The sequence below is a fragment of the Triticum aestivum genome, chromosome 1B, assembly GCF_018294505.1.
Source record: "Triticum aestivum cultivar Chinese Spring chromosome 1B, IWGSC CS RefSeq v2.1, whole genome shotgun sequence".
NCBI lineage: Eukaryota > Viridiplantae > Streptophyta > Magnoliopsida > Poales > Poaceae > Triticum > Triticum aestivum.
The window spans coordinates 24,825,007-24,837,742 of NC_057795.1; the positions used below are offsets into that span (position 1 = coordinate 24,825,007).

The window sequence follows — 12,736 nt, forward strand, 5'->3', positions numbered from 1 at the left end:
TGAGATCATCGTGGAACATGTGGGAGCCAACATGGGTATCCATATCCAGTTGTTGGTTATTGGCCGGAGAGCTGTCTCGGTCATGTCTGCGTGATTCCTGAACCCGTAGGGTCTACACACTTAAGGTTCTGTGACGCTAGGGTTGTAGAGATATTAGTATGCGGAAACCCGAAAGTTGTCCGGAGTCCCGGATGAGATCCCGGACGTCACGAGGAGTTCTGGAATCGTCCGGAGGTAAAGAATTCTATATAGGAAGTCCAATTTCAGCCACCGGGAAAGTTTCGGGGGTCACCGGTATTGTACCGGGACCACCGGAAGGGTCCCGGGGGTCCGCCGGGTGGGGCCACCTATCCCGGAGGGCCACGTGGGCTGAAAGGGGAAGGGAACCAGCCCCTGGTGGGCTGTTGCGCCCCCCTTGGGCCTCCCCTGCACCTAGGGTCGGAAACCCTAGGGATGGGGAGCGCCCCACTTGACTTGGGGGGCAAGTCCCCCCTAGGCCGCCGCCCCCCCTTGGAGATGGAATCTCCAGGGCCGGCGCACCCCCTAGGCCCCCTATATAAAGAGGGGGGAGGGAGGGCAGCCGCACCCTAGTCCCTGGCACCTCCCTCTCCCCCCGTACCACCTCTCCCTCCCGCTGAGCTTGGCGAAGCCCTGCCGAGATCGCCGCTGCTTCCACCACCACGCCGTCGTGCTGCTGGATCTCCATCAACCTCTCCTCCCCCCTTGCTGGATCAAGAAGGAGGAGACGTCTTCCCCAGCCGTACGTGTGTTTAACGCGGAGGTGTTGTCCGTTCAACACTAGGATCATCGGTGATTTGGATCACGACGAGTACGACTTCCTCAACCCCGTTCTCTTGAACGCTTCCGCTCGCGATCTACAAGGGTATGTAGATGCACTCCTCTCTCTCGTTGCTAGATGAACTCCATAGATTGATCTTGGTGAAGCGTTGAATTTTTTTTTCCTGCAGCGTTCCCCAACAGTGGCATCATGTTGTGGGATGAAGCGGCCCAGACTGACCTTACACGTACGCTTACGTGAGACTGGTTCCACCGACTGACATGCACTAGTTGCATAAGGTGGCTAGCGGGTGTCTGTCGCTCCCACTTTAGTCGGATCGGATTCGATGAGAAGGGTCCTTATGAATGGTAAATAGAAATTGGCATATCACGTTGTGGCTTTCACGTAGGTAAGAAACATTCTTGCTAGAACCCTATTGCAGCCACGGAAAACATGCAACAACAATTAGAGGACGTCTAACTTGTTTTTGCAGCATATGCCTTGTGATGTGATATGGCCAAAAGTTGTGATGAATGATATATATGTGATGTATGAGATCATGTTCTTGTAATAGGAATCAGGACTTGCATGTCGATGAGTATGACAACCGGCAGGAGCCATAGGAGTTGTCTTAATTATTGTATGATCTGTGTGTCAATGATTAAACGCCATGTAATTACTTTACTTTATTGCTAAACCATTAGCCTTAGTAGTAGAAGTAATAGTTGGCGAGTAACTTCATGGAGACACGATGATGGAGATCATGATGATGGAGATCATGGTGTCATGCCGGTGACGAAGATGATCATGGCGCCCCGAAGATGGAGATCAAAGGAGCTATATGATATTGGCCATATCATGTCACTATTTGATTGCATGTGATGTTTATCATGTTTTTGCATCTTATTTGCTTAGAACGACGGTAGTAAATAAGATGATACCTCATAATAATTTCAAGAAAGTGTTCCCCCTAATTGTGCGCCGTTGCGAAAGTTCGTTGTTTCGAAGCACCACGTGATGATCGGGTGTGATAGATTCTAACGTCCACATACAACGGGTGTAAGATAGATTTACACATGCAAAACACTTAGGTTAACTTGACGAGCCTAGCATGTACAGACATGGCCTCGGAACACAAGAGACCGAAAGGTCGAACATGAGTCTTATGGAAGATACGATCAACATAGAGATGTTCATCGATGATGACTAGTCCGTCTCGCGTGATGATCGGACACGACCTAGTTGACTCGGATCATGTATCACTTAGATGACAAGAGGTATGTCTAATCTAAGTGGGAGTTCATTAAATAATTTGATTAGATGAACTTAATTATCATGTAGTCTAAAAACCTTTGCAAATATGTCTTGTAGATCAAATGGCCAATGCTCATGTCAACCTCAACTTCAACGCATTCCTAGAGAAAACCAAGCTGAAAGATGATGGCAGCAACTATACGGACTAGGTCCGGAACCTGAGGATCATCCTCATAGCTGCCAAGAAAGCATATGTCCTAGAAGCACCGCTAGGTGAAGCACCCATCCCAGAGAACCAAGACGTTATGAACGCTTGGCAGTCACATGCTGATGATTACTCCCTCGTTCAGTGCGGCATGCTTTACATCTTAGAACCGGGGCTCCAAAAGCATTTTGAGCAACACGGAGCATATGAGATGTTCGAAGAGCTGAAAATGGTTTTCCAAGCTCATGCCCGGGTTGAGAGATATGAAGTCTCTGACAAGTTCTATAGTTGTAAGATGGAGGAAAATAGTTCTGTCGGTGAGCACATACTCAAAATGTCTGGGTTGCACAACCGCTTGTCCCAGCTGGACATTAACCTCCCGGACAAGGCGGTCATTGACAGAATCCTTCAGTCGCTCCCACCTAGCTACAAGAGCTTTGTGATGAACTACAATATGCAGGGGATGGTGAAAACTATTCCTGAAGTATTTTTAATGCTGAAATCAGCAGAGGTGGAAATCGAAAAGGAACAACAAGTGTTGATGGTTAATAAAACCACTAAGTTCAAGAAAGGCAAGGGTAAGAAGAAATTCAAGAAGGATGTCGAGGAAGTTGCCGCGCCCGGTAAGCCAGTTGCCGGGAAGAAGCCAAAGAATGGACCCAAGCCTGAGACTGAGTGCTTTTATTGCAAAGGGAAGGGTCACTAGAAGCGGAACTGCCCCAAATACTTAGCGGACAAGAAGGCTGGCAACACTAAATGTATATGTGATATACATGTAATTGATGTGTACCTTACCAGTACTCGTAGTAGCTCCTGGGTATTTGATACCGGTGCGGTTGCTCATATTTTAAACTCAAAGCAGGAGCTACGGAATAAACAGAGACTAACGAAGGACGAGGTGACGATGCGCGTAGGGAATGGTTCCAAGGTCGATGTGATCGCCGTCGGCACGCTACCTCTACATTTACCTACGGGATTAGTTTTAAACCTCAATAATTGTTATTTAGAACCAGCTTTGAGGATGAACATTGTATCTCGATCTCGTTTAATATGAGATGGCTACTCATTTAAATCTGAGAATAATGGTTGTTCTATTTATATGAGAGATATGTTTTATGGTCATGCCCCGCTGGTCAATGGTTTATTCTTAATGAATCTCGAACATAATGTTACACATATTCATAGTGTGAATACCAAAAGATGTAAGATTGATAATGATAGTCCCACATATCTGTGGCACTGCCTCCTTGGTCACATTGGTGTCAAACGCATGAAGAAGCTCCATACAGATGGACTTTTGGAGTCCCTTGATTTCGAATCATTTGACACGTGCGAACCATGCCTCATGGATAAAATGACCAAGACTCCGTTCTCCAAAACAATGGAGCGAGCAACCAACGTTATTGGAAATTATACATACTGATGTGTGCGGTCCAATGAGCGTTGAGGCTCGCGTTGGCTATCGTTATGTTCTCACCCTCACTAATTACTTAAGTAGATATGGGTATGTTTACTTGATGAAACACAAGTCTGAGACCTTTGAAAAGTTCAAGGAATTTCAGAATGAGGTAGAGAATCAACGTGACCGAAAAATAAAGTTTTTACGATCAGATCGTGGAGGAGAATATTTAAGTCACGAATTTGGTACGCACTTAAGGAAATGTGGAATTGTTTCACAACTAACGCTGCCTGGAACACCTCAGCGTAACGGTGTGTCCGAACATCGTAATCGCACTTTATTGGATATGGTGCGGTCTATGATGTCTCTTACCGATTTATCGCTATCATTTTGGGGATACGCTTTAGAGACAGCCACATTCACTTTAAATAGGGCACCGTCTAAATCCGTTCAGACGACACCGTATGAATTATGGTTTGGGAAGAAACCTAAGCTGTCGTTTCTAAAAGTTTGGTGATGCGATACTTATGTCAAGAAACTTCAACCTGAAAAGCTCGAACCCAAGTCGGAAAAATGCGTCTTCATAGGATACCCTAAGGAAACCATTGGGTATACCTTCTACCTTAGATCCGAAGGCAAGATCTTTGTTGCCAAGAACGGGTCCTTTCTGGAGAAAGATTTTCTCTCGAAAGAAGTAAGTGGGAGGAAAGTAGAACTCTATGAAGTACTACCTCTTGAACCAGAAAGTAGTACAGCTCAGGAAGATGTTCCTGTGGTGCCTACACCGACTGAAGAGGAAATTGATGATGATTATCAAGGTACTTAGGATCAAGTTGCTACTGAACTTCGTAGGTCCACAAGGACACGTTCCACACCAGAGTTGTATGGCAACCCTGTCCTGGAAATCATGTTGTTAGACAACGGTGAACCTTCGAACTATGAAGAAGTGATGGCGGGCCCAGATTACAACAAATCGCTTGAAGCCATGCAATCTGAGATAGTATCCATGTATGAAAACAAAGTATGGCCTTTGAAAGACTTGTCGATGATCGGCAAGCGATAGAAAACAAATGGATCTTTAAGAAGAAGACGGACGCGGATGGTAATGTTACCACCTATAAAGCTCGACTTGTTGCTAAGGGTTATCGGCAAGTTCAAGGGGTTGACTACGATTAGACTTTCTCTCCCGTAGCGAAGCTGAAGTCCGTCTGGATCATGTTAGCAATTGCCGCATACTATGATTATGAGATATGGCAGATGGACGTCAAAATGGCATTCCTTAACGGCTATCTTAAGGAAGAACTGTATATGATGCAGCCGGAAGGTTTTGTCGATCCAGAGAATGCTAACAAGGTATGCAAACTCCAGTGATCCATTTATGGGCTGGTGCAAGCATCTCGGAGTTGGAACATTCGCTTTGATGAGATTATCAAAGCGTTTGGGTTTATGCAGACTTATGGAGAAGCCTGCGTTTACAAGAAAGTGAGTGGGAGCTCTGTAGCATTTCTCATATTATATGTAGATGACATACTTTTGATGGGAAATGATATAGAAGTTTTGGACAACATTAAGGCCTACTTGAACAAGTGTTTTTCAATGAAGGACCTTGGAGAAGCTGCTTACATATTAGGCATCAAGATCTATAGGGATAGATCGAGACGCCTCATAGGTCTTTCACAAAGCACATACCTTGATAAGATATTGAAGAAGTTCAATATGGATCAGTCCAAGAAGGGGTTCTTGCCTGTATTACAAGGTGTGAAATTGAGCTCGACTCAATGCCTGACCACGGCAGAAGATAGAGAAAAGATGAGTGTCATCCCCTGTGCCTCGGCTATAGGGTCTATTATGTATGCCATGCTGTGTACCAGACCTGATGTAAACCTTGCCGTAAGTTTGGTAGGAAGGTACCTAAGTAATCCCGGCATCGAACACTGGACAGCGGTCAAGAATATCCTGAAGTACCTGAAAAGGACTAAGGATATGTTTCTTGTTTATGGAGGTGACAAAGAGCTCCTCGTAAAGGGTTACGTCGACGCTAGCTTCGACACAGATCTGGATGACTCCAAGTCACAAACCGGATACGTGTATATTTTGAATGGTGGGGCAGTAAGCTGGTGCAGTTGTAAGCAAAGCATCGTGGCGGGATCTACATGTAAGCGGAGTACATGGCAGCCTCGGAGGCAGCGCATGAAGCAATATGGATGAAGGAGTTCATCACCGACCTAGGAGTCATACCTAATGCGTCGGGGCCGATCTCTCTCTTATGTGACAACATTGGAGCTATTGCCCTTGCCAAGGAGCCCAAGTTTCACAAGAAGACCACACACATCAAGCGTCGCTTCAACTCCATTCATGAAAATGTTCAAGATGGAGACATAGATATTTGCAAAGTGCATACGGATCTGAATGTCGCAGATCCGTTGACTAAACCTCTTCCGCGAGCGAAACATGATCAACACCAGAACTCTATGGGTGTTCAATTCATCACAATGTAACTAGATTATTGACTCTAGTGCAAGTGGGAGACTGTTGGAAATATGCCCTAGAGGCAATAATAAAATGATTATTATTATATTTCCTTGTTCATGATAATTGTCTGTTATTCATGCTATAATTGTGTTATACATAAATCGTAATGCATCTGTGAATACATAGACCACAACATGTCCCTAGTGAGCCTCTAGTTGACTAGCTCGTTGATCAACTGATAGTCATGGTTTCCTAACTATGGACATTGGATGTCGTTGATAATGGGATCACATCATTAGGAGAATGATGTGATGGACAAGACCCAATCCTAAGCATAGCACAAGACCGTGTAGTTCATTTGCTAGAGCTTTTCCAGTGTCAAGTATCTTTTCCTTAGACCATGAGATCGTGTAACTCCCGGATACCGTAGGAGTGCTTTGGGTGTACCAAATGCACAACGTAACTGGGTGACTATAAAGGTATACTACAGGTATCCCCGAAAGTATCTGTTGGGTTGACACGGATCGAGACTGGGATTTGTCACTCCGTATGACGGAGAGGTATCTCTGGGACCACTCGGTAATGCATCATCATAATGAGCTCAATGTGACCAAGTGTTTGGTCACAGGATCATGCATTACAGTACGAGTAAAGTGACTTGCCGGTAACGAGATTGAACGAGGTATTGGGATACCGACGATCGAATCTCGGGCAAGTAACGTACCGATTGACAAAGGGAATTGTATACGGGGTTACTCGAATCCTCGACATCATGGTTCATCGATGAGATCATCGAGGAATATGTAGGATCCAACATGGGTATCCAGATCCCGCTGTTGGTTATTGGCCTGAGAGCTGTCTCGGTCATGTCTGCATGATTCCTGAACCCGTAGAGTCTACACACTTAGGCCTCGTTTGGATGCTGGCTATCCCCCCGGGATCCCTGCCTATTCCCCGGGCCAGGAAACCACGAGCCAATTCAGCTCGGGGTGATCCACCGGCGCATTTGGAGGCCCACGACCGCGGGGTAGCCCCGCCCATTCCGCGACTTTTCCCCGGGAGGGCCTTCCACGTATGCAGTGCTCGGGGAGGAAACTCTCGCTCGCTCGATCTCCCGAACGAGAGGCGGCAGCGGCGGCAAGATCCACGAACGATGCACCACCACGCTCCGCCCTCCTCCGTCCAACGCTCCGTCGGGCAACACGCACCACCGCCCTACACCTCGACGCCCCGCTCCTCCGGCGGGGGCGATGGCGACTGCGACCGGGGGCATCATCCTCCCCCTTCCCGGATCTTGTCTCTGCCTCAAAGCTTCAGTCACTTCCGGCGAAGACGACGGCCAGAGGTCATCCTCCTCTTTCTCACCAAGGTTATCCCCTCCTCCTCCTCTTCCACTCACCATTTTTCTTCGCCATGGTGATTTCTTTTTCTGCTACACAAATTGACGAGTGCATGTACAGATAGAAGGACCTCCTCTCCTGTCTGAGATTTGTACCCAAGTGAGCAGTTGTACTGAAGAACACCGAATGCTTTGAAGTGCTCTATCTATCCTGACATCACAAGTGAGCACAGCCACCTTTACCTCCCTGTGATGCTAATCTATATGCACAATGTTCTAGTATATTGTGAAGAGGGCAAATTTGTTTGTAGGTGGGTTCGTTCAAGGAGGTAGGATTGATGCAAAATGGTAGTTGAATGACACATGAGATGAACTATATCATAGAAAGCTCGGTGGTTACTATGGTTGTAGGTGGGATGGGTCTGCTGCTGTTTTGGTTTGGCGTGGGTAGCTGAACTTGTTCAGGTGGAAGAAGATGTTGCTTGCTGGGTTAAGATCGTTGATGGCAATAAAACACTAGTTCAATTTTTTTTGGCGATGAAAAACTAGTTGAGTTGAGCGTGTTTGGCTTTTTGGTACCCATTGTGTACTAGTTGAGTGAAGGTTGCTTGTGTAGACTATATATGCAAGTCTGATGGATACTGCTTTTGTTGCTCATGTTGGTCCCTAATCTCTAGTTGCTGCTATTGAGGCAAAAATGTTCGTCTGCTCCTTGATGGATATGATGTGATGCCATTCTTTGGTTGATGAAGACTACACTTTTTTTTATCGATTTGTCGCTGAGGCTAGCTGGTCGGAGTTCACGTCTCTTTGACTGACTGACTACAACGATTTGTCGCTCTGTCGATTTGAGGTGTTACTACCTTGTATTGTTTGAGGTGTTACTACTGAGTCCAGTCGCATACTTGTTTTACTTTTGTTTGTTCGTTCATTTAAACCTGTGCTACCTAATGACAAAATTTGATTGATCCTCCTGACTGATCATTGTTTTCTAGTAGGTATTGATTTGTGGGTCTACTCTATTTAGTTATCTATATGTATCTATTCATTATTTTATCGTGTTTCAAATGCAGGTGCTCTGACATTATAAGTTGGCTTTATCCAAAGACTTGTGTTCAATTGCTTGGTCCCTTTTGATTCGTCGATCATTGAGAAGTTTTCACTCGGAGCAAGAAAGGTATGTGACGTAGTCATCCCTTTGACATGGCCACTAAGGAAGCTTAAATTATGCAAAACTACTGCTCTTGTGATGTTTTTTTTCTCTACCTAGTATTGAAAGTGGTCTTATTTTAGTATATGAGAAAACTGATGCTCTTAATTATGTACGTAGATGTTACAATAGAAATGGTATTATCTTTGTATTCACTCCTGAGCTTCCTAGGCTCCTAGCTATTGGTTCTTTGCAGCCATAATAGAGATGGTATTATCATTGCTTTATTTATAATTATTATCATTGTATTAATTTTGTTTTCATTGGGTATAATAGTGATGGATTCTAGGAGAAATAAAATTATTAAGGTTATCTCGCAAGAACAAGAAGAAGATGATGAACTATTTTTCCTTTTGGTTCCCGCTTTATATGCTTCCCTTTATGAGGAAAAGCATCCAGTTCACACATCATCTTTATCCGGGGCTACAAAGGTTAAGGAAATATTAGAAGGCTACGAGAGTTGGTCTAGGGTTGAGTTTCGGATGGAACCTGAGATTTTCAAGTCTATCGTGGATTACCTTAGAAGAGATAATCTATTGAAGGGCACGTCGCGTGTTGCTGTCGAGGAGCAGTTGGCAATGTTCATGTACATGATTCCGCACAATGCTAGTAATCAAGATCTACAAAAATACTTCCAACACAGCGCAGAAACAATTCATAGGAAGATAAACAGGATTGTTGACTTAATTCCAACTCTAGCCCAAAGATTTATAAAGATTCCAAGTTCACTCCAGCCCCACCCGAAGATTGTTTCGAACAACCGCTATTGGCCTTATTTCCAGGTGTACCACTACACACACATCTCCATATCAATGGAATTTTTGAAACTTCTCCACATAGATTTCTAAACCTACCAACTTTGTTATTTCTTTTTCAATGTGCAGAACTGCATTGGTGCTATAGATGGAACACATATCCCCATCACTATTGCTGAAGATAAGGCCCCCCCCCCATTTAGGAATAGGAAAGGAACCCTCTCACAGAATGTCATGGTTACATGTGATTTTGATCTGAATTTCACATTTACTTCATGTGGGTGGGAAGGGTCCGCATCAGATGCAGGAGTTCTTCATTCTGCTATTAGCAAGGGGTTTCATGTGCCAGATGGAAAATTTTATCTCGTAGATGGTGGATATGCAAACACACCTTCTTTTCTTGCACCATATCGAGGAGTTCGGTATCACCTGAGTGAATTTAGGAGGCGGCGCTCATCTAATATGGGCTATGCCGACCATAGGGAGTTATTCAACCATACCCATGCAATCCTCCGGAACCACATCGAAAGGAGCATTGGTGTTCTGAAAAAACGTTTCCCTATCTTGAAAGTGGGCAATCACTACCCAATAGAGTCACAAATCAAGATTCCGGCGGCATGTGCTGTATTCCATAAAATCATTAGAGCTCAAAGTGGTGATGAGGCATGGTTGGATAACCAACCACCGTTAATTCCACCAGAAACATATGTTGATGTTCTAGAGGGAGATGATGTCAACCAACATCATCACAATGAGGCAAACGATGGAAACACTCTTAGAGATTAGATCGCGATGCAAATGTGGGCTGATTATAACAACTAGTCGGACATGAGTTTATTTTGTAAATTTTTTCTCACCTTTTCTTAGGTAAAGTAGTGGTAGAGTGAAATTTAACTAGTACCCCATTGTTGATTCAATAATGTAGCTATGGCAGCGCCTAGGGCATCTTGGGACCATGCATACGAGAAAGGTCTTGTTGATATAATGCTTGACCACAACAATCCCCTTTAGCGAGGTCAAAATGGGTGGACTGCTGAAGGGTGGACTAGAATTACAAATACATTCAATCAAAAATTTCCACTAGCTCATTTCTCCAAGCAACAAATCCAAGAGAAGGATAAGGATTAAAAAGGAAATTATAAGGCAGTGAGAGACTCTCGGAAACAGAGTGGCACGGGATGGGATGATACACTTTGCATGATCATCGCTGAACCTGTAATATGAAATAAACTTATCAAGGTTAGCTCTTTTCTTGATATATTGTTTGTTCACTGCCATTCATGCTCTTCAAGGTATTGTTTTATTGATCCCAACCATACAATGTTGTTGCATTGAATAGGATAATCTAAGGGTAAAGAAGTTCCGTTCAAGACCATTCATGCTCTTCAAGTCATTGGCTACACTACATGAAGGTGTGTTTCTTGTATCATGTATTTCCGTCGACCCTACATATTAAATCCTTTTCATTCTTGCTTTAATTATATAGTATTTGTGAGATTGTTGAGATACTTGTATTTTTTCATGTTTCTAAGAGAACATGCTGATATGTTTCTTTTTCTTTGGAGCAGGAAGTATTGCTTCAGGAGACTTGAACTTTGTATCAATTCCGCAAGTGGGTCTCACAAGCGATGCCATTTCTCCTATGGATTCCTCTACCAATTATTTGAACCATATCTCCTCTACCAATGTTGATGATGGTATGTCCTCATCTAATCTACAAGGGCAAGGGGCATCAAGAAGAGATGAACCTGAAGCTACAACATCTACCAACTCTGAACAAAAGGGAGCACTGCCTGTGAAAAAGAGGAAGCAAAGTCAGATCGCTGTTGTACTTGAGGATTACATGGATTTTTGGAAGAAACAATCTGCAAAACTGGTTGACGAGTTGAAGGAATCAAAGCAAGATGACATTTTCTCGATTGGAAACTGTGTGGCTGCGCTAGAACCAATGGAAGATTTATCAATTGCAGAAAAAGCAAAGGCACTGCGGCTTTCCAAATGCCCAATGAATCGAGAAATATTCATCAATACCAAGGACTCAAATCTTCGGCTTTATTGGTTGAAGGAGGAGATTTCTGAGATGTAGATAGCATAAGGTGTGTAAGCAGTTCACCTTCTTGTTTTGCACTACATCCATTTTATATTTATTTACTTTGTGGCATTATTGACTTGAGCTTTTTATAAGCTTGTTTCCCTTTGTTCTGTAGTACATCAATCTCTGTAGTAATCGTAATTAGTAGTTTGTTTTGTGTTTTTATCCTTTTTATCAACAATTTGTGTTGTTCATTACTAGAAATCCAAGCTCTAGTCATACACTTGTCATCGAGCGCTACAGTTTTTTCTTCATACAAATCGAGCACTACAGCTTGATTTGAAAAAGGTGTATTAGTGACAAAGCAATGAAAACATGAATCAATGTATTGTTAAGGTTTCGAGTTTTCCAGTAGATTATTGTCAGAGAGGACAACATTTTATTATGTGTGCATATGTTTCTTTGTGAAACATGCATGTAAATAAAAATATGTGCTTATATATAGTTTTAAACGTGATATTGTGTAGTAACAACACTGTTCTTTCTTGTTTTGTAGGTTTACTAAAGCTATCCGATAAAAATGTTCAAAGAAGTTGATGGTGGAAGTTTCAGTGGAGTAACTATTTCGACAACAAACATTTTTGCTATGGATCAGTCACACATGGGCATTTTTTATGGAACAAAATGCTTATCATTGCTGGATTTCTAGCCGTAGTTTGTATTTTTGTCGTTAAAACCATGATTAGCACACCTGGGTAGTGCTATGTTATTTATGCGAATCGATATGTATAACTGGTTAGCGTTTGTCAGTGGGTTGAAGTGTTATTTTGCTGATTACATGTGTGTTTCATGTTTTTTCCTTAAAATTCGTGAATTATTCTCTAGTACTTTGTGTCATTCCTGATATTTTTTCATGGAAATATACATAAATTTTGATTACTTCTGAATTGGTATGATGTTTCTGTAAAGAAACCGAGTCATTTTCATGATTCCTGAATATTACAATTTTGTTTACACTTTTTCTGGACGTGATCTCCACCCCTCCTCCTGTTGACCAAACTGGCATGATAATCTCCCCGTGGTGTGGGAGAGGGCATGGAAATCCCCCCGAGGGGGATTAGAGCCCTGGGATAATCGGCCCTTGAAACCAAACGAGGCCTTAAGGTTCGGTGATGCTAGGGTTGTAGAGATATTAGTATGCGGAAACCCGATAGTTGTTCGGAGTCCCGGATGAGATCCCGGACATCATGAGGAGTTCCGGAATAGTCCGGAGGTCAGGAATTCTATATAGG

The 12,736-nt window shown here is 43.4% G+C and overlaps 1 long non-coding RNA gene across 1 annotated transcript; it reads left to right on the top strand.

Moving 5' to 3' along the window:
• Positions 1 to 8,520: 8,520 nt before the first annotated feature.
• LOC123085249 (uncharacterized) lies at positions 8,521 to 12,147 on the top strand. The gene is made up of 5 exons (XR_006439632.1): positions 8,521 to 8,624; positions 10,338 to 10,651; positions 10,752 to 10,824; positions 10,981 to 11,508; positions 12,001 to 12,147. It is a non-coding gene; the product is annotated as an uncharacterized lncRNA (long non-coding RNA).
• Positions 12,148 to 12,736: the final 589 nt, after the last annotated feature.